Source organism: Uloborus diversus, chromosome 7, assembly GCF_026930045.1.
Source record: "Uloborus diversus isolate 005 chromosome 7, Udiv.v.3.1, whole genome shotgun sequence".
NCBI lineage: Eukaryota > Metazoa > Arthropoda > Arachnida > Araneae > Uloboridae > Uloborus > Uloborus diversus.
Window position 1 is genome coordinate 81,154,696 of NC_072737.1, and position 16,057 is coordinate 81,170,752.

Here is a 16,057-nt window from a genome sequence, read left to right on the forward strand (position 1 = left end):
ATTTATATTCCGTTGCACTACTTTCACTTTATGTTGAAATTTTACTTGCGTCTTGTCAAAAGAAGTACATAAACAAATAAAAGATTACATGCAATATACCGACAGCGCGGTTGCAGCATCCAGAGGCAGCAGTTTCGTCTTTGTTTAGATTCATCAGTCTGGAATTGGGGGTAACCGAGTTGGAGATAGATGTCATTTCATTGAAATTGGGAGGGCCAACAAACTCGTAGCTAAAATTAATTTAGACCTCCAGAGAGAGTCCACAGCATTGGTGCTGTTCAACTCGTAAATTAAGCGCAAAGCTTAGGTATTTATTTTGTTTACAATTTTAGAATTTAACCGCAACGTGTCAGGGGAATCTCCCTGTGACTTAAATGTAACTAGTTTATTGGCACTCTCAGCTTCAAGGAGATGACGTCTGCTTCCAGCGAAGTCATTCACTATTCCAGACTTATGAGATCTTAACAAGTACGGAACTGCAGTATCTGAATGGGTTGACCGAGCTGTCTGTATATTGCATGTAGTTCTCCCCTAGCCCTGGTTTACGGGTGGTACCTTAATGCTTAAATAAAAAATTGTTTAGGTAAAAAAAATCTATATGAATAAATCAAAGAATATATGTGTTGCTTGCTCTCTGTCAGTCTAAGAATATATATACGAGTATGTGCGTTCCCCATGCAAATTCACAGTTTACGTCGGATTTCGACCAAATTTGGCAGAGAAGTGTTGTGCACCCGAGAAGGAATGTAGCGGGTGGAGGGGGGCTTCGAACGTCAAAAGTGCCGAACTGTTCAGATTTTAATTTCAGGACGCGAAAATGACATTAAATGGATTTTGCTACCCGATATAGTTATCCAATTGTCTTAGTTTCAGTCTCATTTGAAAGCCCACAAAAATACCCTTGAAGTAGATTTACTTCCTTCGAATTTCAAAAACAGCAAGGCTGTAAAATCACCAAGATAAAAGATATAAGCATTTTCAAGTAAAGCAACATCAATATTAAATCAGAAATTTATCCTCTGCCGCGAGTTCAGTATTAATTAGCGTGAATAAAATCATTGAGATGAAAGCTCTATTGCCATTCTTTTTTCTCAACTGTGAACAAATGAAATTCTTGCTGTTGTTTTTAGGCTTTTTCTGTGATCGGGGGTGTTAAATTTTTTTCTTTTTGGTTATTTTACCGTGATCAGTCGTGAAATTTTAGATTTTTTTTCTAAACATTTTTAACTCTGGAAAAGGTGTTTGGAATCATTTTATCTATTTAAATAGATATTTTTTAGATTTAATGTTATTTTAAAACTATAACCCTCATTCTGTCGTGGATTTTTCGAGTCTATTGTCCAAATTTTAACGGAGGTTTTTAGGGACTGCGGTCATTATTTTGGCTAGAAATTTTACAGTATTTTTTTTCTATCAAAGTCTAATTGTTGAACACACGTCGCTTGACATATTTTTTATTTTCGAGGTAAACTGCAAAGCTGGAAGACGCTGCTAGTATTCTATAAATTTCATTTTCCCTCGAAAAATAACCAAAAACAATAAAAGACCTTAAAAAATGAAAAAAATTGGTTGAGACGCGATGGAATTTTTACTGGTTATTGAGCAGAAAAAGCGTCAATACCCCCCAAAACAGTAGAGAAAAACTTAATTTTCTAAAAAGTAAACATTAATGTTTATAACTTGCAATAAAATATCTTTAGTTTTCAAATGTTTATCAGGTAGACTGTGACCACTTCTACTGGAGATGCATGCTCGGAAACTATGATTCATTAATTGCTGATAAAATCAGAAACACGTTGATCATACTAAAAAAAAAAAAAAACGTTGACAAGTCGTTAAGATTTCAGGCAGGATACACAGAGAAGATAAGACGTCTCTCGATCATGTCTCAAGTTTATTCAGGATACACAAACATTCTAGTGCATTATGTAAATTTTTTTAATCTGTAACCTTTCCTCTTCTCGAGTTTTTAGCGTTTGATACTTACCATTTGATATAGAGCGTGGTTTTAGTAGGTTGTAATTTTAGGCAAAAATTGGAGAGAAAGCTATAGGCTAATATTAGCCTGCAGGTTTCTCACCAATGAAGTATTATTATTTAACGCAGATTCAAGACCTTATCAAGGTCACGGAATCTATGTAGATAAAATAATAATGGTCAGCCAAATCCGATTATACAGTCATCAGATATGGATAAATTTAAAAAAATCGTACTATTAGAAATTAACATACTTCATTTTCAAGTCATTTAATAAATATTTATTTTGTGATTATGAGCCCAAATCTTATCCAGTTCGTCAAAGCGATTAAGCGAACATTCAAAGAAATAAAATCTGGAATATGTGGTAAGATCTTATCCAGAATTAAAAGCTCCCACAAATTATGCCCACCTTATCTTGACACCCATTTTACTTATCGGTACTTTGAGCTTTATTTTCTGTACTTCCTGAGATCAAAGGTTCTTTCTTTGGAGCATCGATCCATTGTTTTCCCTTTAGGTAGTTCCAATGAAAAAGCATCTTTCTGAAAAAGAGTCGTTTCCTTCTTCTTATTTCCATCTATTTATCTTCAATATAACACGCTATACTTGGAAATTGCATTGCCTCACTTTCTTTTTCTTTTTTTGTAATAAATCTCGTAATATTATACAGCAACGAGTATTTTGTTACAAAATGTTGAAATTCCTATCGTAGCAAACTTACTTTAGTGCTTTTTTGCTAAATTTCGGCTAAACTACTGTTTTCTTTTGAAAAAAAAAAAGTAGCATTATTTGTAAGTAGCATTATTTGTAAGGGGGAAGACATTTAACTTTAGTATTTTTTTAATGGATGCGACATTGCTGTCAACAGAACAAAGTATCTATGTTCGATGCAAAATATGTGTTCGATAAGGGTTGCTTTTTACTCAGGGCTGTGGAATCGGAGTCGGACTGATTTTGGGGTAAAAGACTCGGAGTCGTTCTAAAATAGGCCGACTCCGACTATGGGTTCCTTTTTTTCTTTAATTTTCTTTCCTAGCAATTTTTCAAAAAAAAAAAAAAAAAAAAACTGACTACCGATGAATTTGATTACATGTATAAAGTTCTACTAATAAGAAAACAACTGTCATTGTGGCAACCAGCTGGCTTGATTTTTCATTAAACTTTCTGTAACAGCTACTTACGCCGCAGTCTCCTAGTTTGCTTATTTTTGAACTTCATTTAACTGATAGCAACTGTCAGCAAACAGTTTTGTTGCGAACCATTTTCAAAGTAATTACTTTCATATGAAAATAATGATATATTTTTTACTGCGATCTCAGTTATAAAATAATAAAAGGAATGTATCGCTTGAGCAAGTAGGGAAACTTCTGACGATGCTTGGTAAATTCAAATAAGTGTTGACACGGAAGAAAGCGCAAATCCAAAAGATCCGATAAAATATAAATGTTTTTTTTTTTAATCTAAAGACTTTATAAAAAAAAAGCTTGGTTATCACTAAAGAGAACAAAATAAAATCAGTACATTATTTATTGGTTACTACACTCAATAATTGTAGTTAATCCTAAAATCCTCATATTGCGGTTAATTCTAAAGCTGCCAATGAAACTAAAATTGAATCAAGAAATGTAGGTAGAATAAACGCTATTTGTACAAAGTTGTATACCGCCGCATTTTGTGTAAAATTTGCTCCAGACGTACATGTACCCGATCTCTCCCTGCAATATAGTGCAATATTTTCGTTGATATTTTTAAGATGAAATTTAAGATTTATTATTGGAGAAATTTTTCAGAATTAAAGTATTTAATTTTTTATAGACTCTGAAATTAAGTTAAGGTGTCACTCACCAGATGGGTATCTCCCGGGAGGGGGCGAGGGATCTCCCCTCTCAAGAAAAGTTTTTTGACTTAGCAAAAAAGTTTTTTTTTCTCTCAAGATACGGCTTTGAAAAATTGAAAGCAAGGGATCAACATCTATTTGTTAAACATTAAAGGGGAGCAAATTAATCCTTTTCATTTTTTTAAAAATGGGATTTTTAAGTAATCTCACTTTAGAAATCGCAACTAATGGATAATTTGATTTTCAAATTGAACTTCTTTGGTTGTATGCATCTTAGGTTTACAATAAAATACAACGCGAAAATTTCATGAAAAGGAATTAATATTTCAATCTCTCTTTAAGGGTTTTCTCTCCTTCCTATGAGGGGAGGGGATTTGAAAAAAATAATTAATTAATAAATAAAAAAGTCGGAGTCGGACGTTTCAGAATCCAGGAGTCGGAGTAGGAGTCGGCCATTTTTCTTCCTAATCCACATCCCTTTATTTGCGGCTCTATGCCCGAATCTGTGTACCCGCAAACCCCGCAGTGCGGGGGGGGGGGACACGGGCCCAACGGTCCAAGAAAATGAAAACAACTAGCACTAAGACTTATTAACGATCTAAATATACACTGCTGGCCTGTGGGGAGGTGCTCTATATATCTTGATGCAGGGGGCCCAAAACTCATAGATTCGTGCCTGTGCGGTTCTTTAAAATTATCTTTGTTTGACTGAAATATATTTTGCCTCTCTCTCTCTCTTTTATTTCACAAAAATTATCCTTCCTAGAGGTGCTTTTTGTCATTTTATTTAAGTACTAAACTAAGCCCGAATTATGTTTTAATTACATTCACACAAATGTAATGCATTTGCATAGAGCAAAAAAAAAAAAAAAAACTTTCAGGACTATTAAAAAACATTCCCTAAATATTTTTAGCAACCAGTACAGCTTCTCCTAAGGTAAAGTTCTAACGTTACTTAAGAAGAGGCTGTATCGGTTACGAGAAGAGTATATGAAATCCCAGTTTCGGAAAGATTTTCTAGAAGAATTGCAGTTTTTACAGTATATATATAATTTAATTTCTCTGTATTTTAAAATAATTCACAGAAGTACGAGTCAGAGAAATAAGAGTATTTTTCCCCTCTAAAGTCCGATATTGTTGCTTTGAATTTGAGAGCGTAGTTTGTATATTAGGGATCATTTCATAAATTTGGTAGCTAAAAGATGAAGCAATAATCAAAACGTAGACTTCATATAGTCGGAAATACAGTAAAACCACGTTAAGTCGTCACTCAAGGGATCAAAAACTTTTGACCACTTATGCGGAGTGACCACTTATGTGGAGTGGGAAATTAAGGAAGAAAGAAAAAGCCTTACTAATATTAATGAATAGCAATAGAATTCTGTGAGAAAAACAAAAACTTATGTAATCAATGTCTATAAATTAATGGAAATTTTAAAAAGGGGGAAAATACTAATGATAGTTACTTTGTTTTATTTTCTCTTACTTAAACATTACTTAATAACAACAACTTATTTTAATGTAATTACGGTACATTACTACAATCCTTCAATGTTGACTGATGAAGTTGTTGCTTTCGGAAAAGAACTATCTCTTCTAACATACATCAAACTTCGCATTCTGTGTTGTAATTCCCTGAACGGATGTTAAACACTGACTAACTTTCTAAAGGTATTAGATTTTGTTTGTCTTGCTGGAAAGAGTTTGATTCATATTCTCGGCACTTGGCAGAGTCACACCTAGAAGTATGCTTTGAATGACCGGACCCGAGGATCGAGACTTCAAAGAAAAATGATTATTAAACAGCCTTTCAACTAAGTCTGACTATTTTCTAAGATCCGATAAGGAAAAGGAATTTTAGAAAACAATTTTTGAGTGACTAGTTAACCGGGTAAAATTAAATTTGGTGACCAGTAAAGGAGGATCATTTTACATTACTGTGAATGAGACCTTTTTAGGACCGAAGAAAAACGACCACTTAAGCGGAGTGACCACTTAACCGGTCGACTACTTATTGAGGTTTCACTGTATATGTATATTTTTTCGTCACATTTTTTTTCCCGTGGTCGAGTCTCGACAGTTCGGGAACAAGCTCACGTTGAACTTGGTAAACTAAAATGATCGAAATCATTAATTTAAATGTAGAAGGGTCATTTTACGGTATTTTTGACATTTAAGTAGAGTCCGTAACGGTATCTTTTTACTTCCTTTTACAAAAAAGAAAGTATTGTATTCGCAAAAAAATTTTCACCCAAAAATCGGCCTTAATTTCCATTTTGCTCACCCCCAAATGAATGTTGAATTTTTTTTTCAACCCGACCACACGTGGATATGAACCTAGGAACGTGCAGACACCCGAAATATCCATTTTGACGATCCCCGAGTTAATTACAGCGAGTTTTCTCGTGACGTCTGTATGTACGTATGTATGTGTGTATGTATGTCGCATAACTCAAGAACGGAATATCCTATAAAGTTGAAATTTGGTTCGTATACTCCTAGTGGGGTCTAGTTGTGCACCTTCCGTTTTGGTTGTATTCGGATGCTTCAAAGGGGATCTTTTGCCCCTTTTTGGGGGGGAAATCATTGTTAATTTCGATGTAATCTCAAGTGGTGTTATAATTTGCCTTACACTTGGCGATATATCGGGCCATTGTTGGTGATATTTAGAGAGTAAACTATTGAATCATATTAAAACTGCCAATAATGAGAAAATGATATTAAATTGGAGTAAAAGGAAGTCATGTGATGCACAAATCAGCTCGTTTTGCATAACTTTTTACTTCCTTTTACAAAAAAGGAAGTATTGTATTTGCGAAAAAATTTTCACTCAAAAATCGACCTTAATTTCCATTTTACTCACCCCCGAATGAATATTGAGTTTTTTTTTTCCGACTCGACCACACGTGGATAAGAACGTATAAACACGCGAAATATCCATAATGACGATTCCCGAGTTAACTACAACGAATTTTCTCGTGACGTCTGTATGTATGTGCGGATGTGCGTACGTGCGGATGTGCGTACGTGCGTATGTGTGTATGTGCGTATGTATGTCGCATAACTCAAGAACGGTAAGTCCTAGAAAGTTGAAACTTTGTACGTAGACTTCTAGTGAGGTCTAGTTGTGCACCTCCTTTTTTGGTTACATTCGGGTGCTTCTAAAGGAACCTTTTGCCCCTTTTTGGGGGGGATGTCATTGTTAATTTTGATGTAAACTCAAGTGGTGTTATAATTTGGCGGATACTTGACAATATATCGCCAGTCTTTTGTTCGCCAAGTTTTGTCGCCAACTTGGCGACAAATTTTGCGATTTTTCCTTTAAAAATCTGTTTCAATTTGGCCACTGTTTGTGATGTTATGAGCGTAAACTATTGAATCACATTAAAATTTCCAGTAATGGGGAAATTACATTAAATTGGAGTAAAAGGAAGTCATGTGATGCACACATCAGCTCGTTTATTTACTGTTTGATTTGCAAAATATTTTAATTTGAGTTGGTGTGTTGGTAGGAAAAGCTCAAAATAAAATAATATGCTAATCAAACAGTAAATTAAAAAGTTATGGCAATGAAGGTCACGTTACGGACTCTACATAAATGTCTAAATTACCGTGAAATGACCCAGAAACAAAATGAAATGAAGCAAATTTCAAACTCTCAGTGCAGCAATATAAATACGAGAAAAGTGTACTTATATAATATAACTAGCAAAAATACCCGGCGTTGCCTGGGTCAGTAATAATTATGAGAAATAATCGTTACTTGCCCTTGTTTTCTGTTTTAAGCAAAAGAATTTAAAACAAACCTTTTTGACGTGATTAAAAACCGAGCTTCTTCCTTACTCATTAAACTAAAATAGCAATAAGTATAAAGAACAAAATAGTATTAAATTAGAAACGAAAGCACGACATTTAATCATATACAAATTTGAAGAATTTCCAAAATATGAAATTAAGCTTGACATGTTTAAAAAGATTTATCTGTTAGTACTTTTTTTTAAATCTAAAACCTTCTCTGTATGGCTATTGATGTACGAACTGTTTCAAAAAATGTAGCCGCCCGTGTTCCCCTTACACTTGCTTTAGTTATTTTGGGAAATTTCAATTTTTGTGAACACTTGGTGCGGTTTAAAATTTTACCAAATTTGCGAGAATCATTTTGGGATACTTTCGATAATACTCCCCCTTCTTACTAATTTTTATTATAGAAATATTGTTGACAGATGCTGAGATACTTTTGGTCAAAAAAAAAAAAAAATGGCGCTAAACGGTTTTATCCGAAATGTTTCCAAAATAAGTAGTAAAATTTGGCGATTGTTTGAAATCGTGCAAAAAGAAAAATTAATGGAAGTTTTTGTGCAGTTTATGGATTTGCCTAATTTAGTTGTTGAATTATTTTACACAGTATTTTTTTTTTTTTTTTTAAAGTATCTTTGATTGGTGATATTTCGTTTATATGGTGAAAGCTGAGAAACATTATTACGTAGTCTTTGGGCTCAAAAACAGCGACAGTGGAAAAAACTGCCAAATGCATCAGCTACTGAAATCTTTCCGAAAAAATTCTTGCGAGCAAGTGTCCAATCAGCATAAATAATAATAATAAACCATTAATTACATAAGTTCCGTTTAAAAGTAAAATTATCAGCCAAATCCATTTATTTTTAGCCAATTTTGTGAAAAAACGTTACTTTAAGATTTGACTTGAGAAAAGCCTCAAAAAGTCAGACGAAACGCAAAAATATTCAACAATACAACAATTCTTGGGAGTTGAGATGACACACTAAATAATGACTTGAATTGATGAAAGCCTTCGAACAGGGAACAAAAAAGCTCATAACTCGTTTTTTATACAACTTAGAAACTTCGAACAGATGCTATCTTTAGCAGAAAAATTGGCGCTTTCGATGGACATATAATGTTAATATGTGCACGTTTTTTTTCCACCCCCATATTGGGGCATTTATGCGAAAATTGGGACAAAAATTGGAATAAAAAGGGAATTATCGATCGGATTTTTTTCGAACTGGTCTATAAACCTTCCCATTACCGAACTGAACAAACGGTGAAAGTTTCAGCCAAATCTGCCGGGTAGTTTCTGAGATCTTAGGGAACAAATTTACCAAACTCTATTTATATATATATATCGATATTACTGATAGAAACAGGATAATTTTAACTCAACACAATTGCTTTTTGTTTATCTCAAAGTTTGGGTGCAAACAAAAGTTTACTTGAGTATCAATCTATTAATTTAAACTTTAAACAAAAATCAGTACGAATTCACTAAACTTTGGATTATACATACTTTCAACCTTTTGAACACGATTTCTTGAAAACTGTGTATTTGGTTTGAAAGAAAGCGTTTTTTTTTTAACATTTTGAACTTAGCGAAAAGAAAAACGAACTGTCGAAGACGATGACGATTTTTTAAAACTAGAAAACAAAACAAAATATGTGTCTTGATGACTAAATATTAGTTCGAAATAAATTGGCTCCTTATTTTCGAGGTGACTTTATCCGTCTTTTTATTTAGTCATTTTCTTATTCATTTATAGATTTTTTTTTTGGGTAAAACATTTCCTCTTTCAAGAATGTGCTAGGAAAACTTGTTTAAGAAGTCAGACGTTGCACATGACAACTTTTAGGTTTTTTTGCATCTGAAATCTACTTTCACGATAACATGAGCATAAATCCCCAATTATTTCTTGAACATTTTCATAGAATTTGTCTTATAAATTGAGAGAAAAAAAAAACTCCCAATGTTACAGAAAGAAGATTTGAAATACAGTGCGTTCGAAGCTGTTTTCTTTCAACTTTAAATCCAATAAAAAAAGAAGACATAAGACCCTCACGAAAGCGAACTCATTCTTTATCATTACCGAAGAAAAGATCTGAAGCTGTTTTTCTTATATAGATGCTACACCCGAAGTTTTTTTCCTCCGTTTTCAGTCTTCGCACCTCGGTTTTATTACCCACCTTAGAGACAACTATAAAATTTCGCTTCCCCAAACAGCTAAATCTTTCTTTTTCGGCACCAGAAAATTGTTCCTTCTACTAAACTGGTGACATTTATGTATGAGGCCTCCATAGTCATATTTTAGATGCAAACTGTGGCTTCTTTTACGTTTACAAAAGAGATATATCGAAAGCAATATGGGAGAAAAAAGAAGTGAAACTAGTTTATAGACCTTTAAAGCAGTGGAAGTTAAAACCGATCGCGATGATTTCACTTCAAAATTTTTGAGCGCTATTGTCCAAAATTTTACGGAAACGATTTAGAACTGTTACAAGGAAAATATTTTGAAATTGTATAACTTTTGCTTGTTAAAAAATCCTTTTAACTTCAATTTCGATGATAACTAAGTACTGGAATAAATGAAACTAGTTTATAAACCTTTAACGCAGCGAAGTAAAAATCGATGGCAGTGATTTTACCTCGAAATAGCCAAGTGTTTTAAGCAGAATTTTACTGACCGATTTAGAATAAATGGAAAGAAAACAATCTGGAATTTTAAAACTGTTACATAGCAAAAAGTAACTCTGATTTCAGTTTCAATGATAATTTTGTACTTGGAGAAGTTCTTGTTGCAACTCGTTAAATGCTTTAAATTAAGGATAATATTTCCTCTGAGCAAAGATTACTCGTTCAAATTTCGAAGTGAAAGTAAGACTTGTTTGGAAGTAAAACGGCTATTTAGCCATTTGTTGGACATAAAGGAAATAAGTTGCAGATGATTAAACACATTCAACCAGCATCGTGAAAAAAGTTTTGTTGCTAAATTTGGCTGTCATCGTAGGAGTAAATAGTTACTTTACAGTCTTAAAACTGTATTTCATGCAAGATGGTTTTGATTAGCTTTTGGTGACGCGTTTTAGGTTTTCTGAGAATTTATTTCAGATAAAAATAATTCAAACGGGGCATCCATGGTTCTGAGGTAGAAGCTTCGCGTCGTATGCCTGAGGTCATGGGTTCCATTCCCACCCGAGCTCAGGTTGTTATTTCTTTTGTTTGCGCAATAAATCTTTCTTGTGTTGTCTTATATGTTAGTAAAAAGTCTAACCACTCGACGCAATGGTACTCCATATCTTCAGAGTGGTTAATGATTCTGACACGTCAACAACAACATTTCCTTTAATCTAGATCAGGGTTTCTTAATTTCTTTGATAAGTCTGAAAATGGTTTACTTGCAACTAAAGCTGCTATATAAATATAGTGGCCTTACTTGCAGCCACAGGCATAGCCAAGACTGCTCTAAGGAGCAGCAAGCATAGTGCAACAGGATGGTGTTTTTATCCCCCCCCCTTCCTTACCCCCTTTATTTTTGGATATGCATATGTTATAGTAAATTCCAGCAAACAGTTTAGTTAATCTTTGCATGCTTTTACAAATACACGTGTTCATGTATGCAATTGATGATAAGCACTAAATATTTCCATTCTTTCATTACAACACCGTCACTTTTTCCAATTCCATCGATTTGTATACATGATGCTTAAAAATAGTTTGACAGTTTCAGAGCTTAATTTTTACCAAAAGAAGTGCAGGATCCTTCCGAACTCTTATTTTTACGCACAAATAGCCTGAATTTTTCCTTTTCGTTAAATTTTGCCTAAAACTGTCGAGAAGTACAAAGAGCTCAGCTCCCTATAAAAATTAAGCCCTGCTTCTAGACAACAAATTTAATGCGCATAAGCACTGTAGTTTTCTTAATGGTAATTAGAAAAAGAAGGCAATAACATGTTTAAATGTATAAGAAAATGTTATTTTTTAATGGAGTAAAAACATGTTAAAACTTATGTCACTGACAGCCACAGAGAAAAAAAAAAAATCATTATTTCAAGACTGGCGTGATACTCGAAATGTAAGGACAAATAATCATTTTAGCAATGCGCGAACAAGCTTTCTTCTCAATCACATTACTAATTTGCAATTCAAATATGATTGTTGCTTTGGCGGGGGTTATATACTCGATTCTAAATGATCAATGTTCTAATTTCGTTACTCGTGCCATTGAGAAAAAAATGCTTGGGTACATAAAATAGTAGAAGAAATTGTTGGATTGAAAATTTTATTATGCCTATTTCTTTAACAACTCATAAAACGTAACTATATTTTTCAAATGCATGCCTGATAGAGAAGCATCAGTTAACAGATAATAATCGATATTCGGAAGTTTGCCGATTGTTTATTATTAGCCAGTTTTAACCGATTAATCGGCTATATTTTTAAATAAGTAAAACAGCTTAATTGTGCCAAGCACAACAAGAAACTATTCTGAATGAGTTCATCAACAGTAAATAAATGTAGTTTTCTGCTACAGAAAAAATAAGAAATAATAAATAGGAAGAAAAGTTTTTGAAAATTAGTTCCCTCATTTTTAGAATAATGAATTTTTACATACAGAAAAACAAGACTTTTTTAAAATTAGTATTGAAAAAAGTAAAATGAAAGCGCAGAGAAATAAATCCTCGCTCACAGAAATGAACAAGCATTTCATTGACAAATTCTGAAAAGCACAGATTGTAAATAAAGACCTCCCCCCCCCTCTCTCCCCAAAAATGTGATGGATTTTTTTTTGTACGAATCATAATCATTTTAATTAATAGATTGCCGATCAAGCGACCAGTAGCAGATTATTTTTTGCTTGTATTAGCATAGGAAGAGTTTTGCTGCACATTAGTTTTGTTCAGACAGTATGATATCACGCGCATTAGTCGAATACCCTTATATAGGGTGTCCCAAACGACCACATCAACTCTTCACAGCTGGATTCCTCGTCGGGGGCACGTAAAAAACTGCCCAAAGAAACGTTCCTGTACGATTCATAGTTTACGAGAAAAATACGAAAAACAAAATATGACGTCACTTCCGATGCAAGGAAAAAATACTTTAAGGACATATCAACAACAATATTTGCATATATTTCCAGGAGATACTTTTTAAAAAGTCATTACTCGTATTTGTTGGTGTAAGTAATGTAAGTATACTTCTGTTGATATGTTCAATAAAGTGTTTTTTCTTGCGCCAGCGTGTGACATCATACCTTGTTTTTCGTATTTTTCTCGTAAACTATGAACTGTACAGGAACGCTTCTTTGGGCAGTTTTTATGTATTCCCGACGAGGAATCTAACTGTGTAAAGTTTATTCGGTCGTTTTGGGACACCTTGTATAAAAAATTCTCTCGACCTTATAAGTGCCAAAAAAACTTTGCTGTTATTTTATTTGAATAATATAATCTTTTTACAATAAAAATTAGTGTACTGCCAGGATTGTTGAATGCTAATCGATAATATATAACCTATTAACAAATAAAATGTAAAAAAATAATAGATCAAAAACCTAAAATTAAATACATAAATTACATATAATAATGTCTATGTGTCTTACTTTTTTGTACCTACAGGAAAAAAAAAATGTGTGTAGCTGAATGTGTTGTAATGTTTTCCTTAACATTGAAACCCAAAACATTGTACTACTTATAAAGTTCTTAAGCGTAATTTGTTTTCTCAAGTAAAATTTTCTTGATGTGTATCCTCGATATAAACTTTGGAGTCTCAATGTGTTTTAACTCCATAATGTCAATGTGCAATGTGATTTGACCCCATAATTTGCTTTTGTGAACTGTAGTCAGATAACAAAGAGCCCTCAAATCAGTTTCCCTCAATGTGCAAATCATACGCCACTATACGCAAATCGTACAAAATTCGTGTTATATGTAACGGAAAATCACTTCATCATTTCGAGGAAAGCGCTCTCAAGCCTTAATCGCTTCAGGCGAACCATTTTTTAAAAACTTTTTTCATATTTTTAGTATGATTCAACTGAACCTTCAATTCCTGATGAAACTGCATAAAACATGAATACACAAGAGACTTATAATTCTCTCATTTCAACGGTCCGCTCGGGATACCAAATGTGAGAAAAAATGAACGAAAAAGTGTTTTGTCGGATCAAAAACCGTGTAATATTTGTAGATTCTTTCATTCCAAGTTCGAAGTAGGAACATCCATCATAGTACGTGTTCAAAGAACTTGACTTTGGAGTTACGCCAGTAGCTTTTGTTGTCAAAAAAATACGAACAATAATTTATAATATTTAGATTTATTTTTTATGAGATGTATGTATATCACGTTTCAGCAATGCTATATGAAGGAATTCATTTTAGTACTCATTCCTCGCCCTCCAAAAATAAGCTTATTTTTTGGAATATAATTTGAGGCTTTCATATTAGTCCACTTTAGCAATACAGTTATCGTGTTTCATATAAACTTTATTATTTTTAATGAGTTTACGAAAATGCTACGAAAAGAGTTGTAATATTTCTGCATATATGCAATAAAATGTGAGAGTAAAAAAAAGTGTCTTTGTATCTATGTCCGGCATATTTTTACAACCGCTGGGAGTCGCGGACTGAGAGCAGTTCATACGGATTTAGAAGTTCATACTCTTCATCAATTCTTTCGAAGTGAAAAACCTCGGAGTAATAATCTTACTTGGTATTGTTTCAATCTAATTTTGTGAAAATGCACACGTTGTATAGTGTTTGTGTACTAGATGTAGTGTACTGAAAAGAAAAATGGTTCTATGATGAATGTTCTGAGTGGCAGCTGTGAAGTTCCATTAATCAAAAGTGCATTGAAAGAATGTTGGTTGCGGCAGAATTTTTTCTAATCGACTAGTTGTGAAATTAACTACGTAAACGGTACTGTGTGTTTCTGGTCTTGAATAGTAATTCAATGAATAGGGTGAAATATTTTTTATGTAGTAGATGGAAAGTTGGACTGTCTAAAAAATATTTTCCATCACTTAATTCCTTAATACTAGGAGCGAAAAAGGTTGGATCTTCTGAAAAGGGTTTTCTAATGCATGAAATTAAAGGATTTTTTCTTTTTTCAAAATTCAATTTAACTATTGAAGAACTAATTCACCAATATTTGAAGAATGATCAGAAGTTAGACTTAGAAGTATCATTTGCTGTTGGATGCTTACCTAGTACATATGGATTCACACACCTATTGGGTAGGTTTTATAATTAAATATAGTATCGTTGACTGGGTACTACAAATAGGAAACTACAAATTTTGGAAAAAAATTACTATTGTTGAACACTTTGCACCGATGGTAGACATAAATAATTTTATTTAAATAAAATTTAGAAGTGTAGTTTAAAAACACTTAAAACAAATCTTCACATCACCCAAAAAATATGAATTTGTCTAGAAGTATGAAAAATAATTGTAGTTCCTTACTTGCATCATTCACCTCACGATATGCTTTTACACGACTGTCTTTGTAGACAATCCTGTCATATTCTTGCTTCCTGACAACGCATTTTCATTATAGTACAGATGATATCGGTTTAATCGGACCAAAACGTGTCCCTCTCTCAAAAACTTGATTGAAACAATGATTGCATATAACAAGTTTACTACAAAAATTCTTCATCACTAGATTTTTCTTTTGTCGTTTTTTGATGTGTTCCATAGCTGTGGGAAAGACGGGCATCATTGACTCACAAGAAGAGTGGACTTTTAATAAGACAACATACAGTACATTTTTTTTTAAATTTACACACAAGACAACACAAGAAAGATTTACATCACAAGAGAGAAAAAATAACACCCACAGCACCGAACCTCTGGCAGACAAAGCAAGCGTTTTCACAGCTCGGTAACAGAGATACTACTAGTGATTCATGAAATGAAGAAAATAATTTCATATTGTTTTTGTAATATTCGATAGTTTTCTTTGGCTTAGTAAAAATAGTATATCAATTTGAAACACTTTCTGGAAAATTATTTGATTTGGAATGGCAACAGCCATTCAACCCTTCCTAGCATGAACTCGAATCAAGCGTTCAGTCGCCACTGAATTACTGTCGGTGAATGTAGAATTTCGATACCTTGATGTGACGAAAGTCACCCCTCTTGATTGGACTTTTATTCTCCCCATTTTCGATATGAATTACTTATGTGCACTGTATATACGTTTCAACTAACAGTTCTTAATTAAAATGTTTTTCTAACCTTCAATAAGCGTTTGTCGATTTTTGAATTCGATGTGGCAAGTTTACCCACTGAACCATTTTACAACAATTTAGTTAATCACAAAACAAGGAAGCTAAATATATGTTTTATCTAATAAAGGAAAATAATTTCATTGAAATATTGAAACGGAAGTTCAAAAAAAATCGTGTTTGGATCGTTATGAATACATTTTCAGTTTGTTCTAATCATCT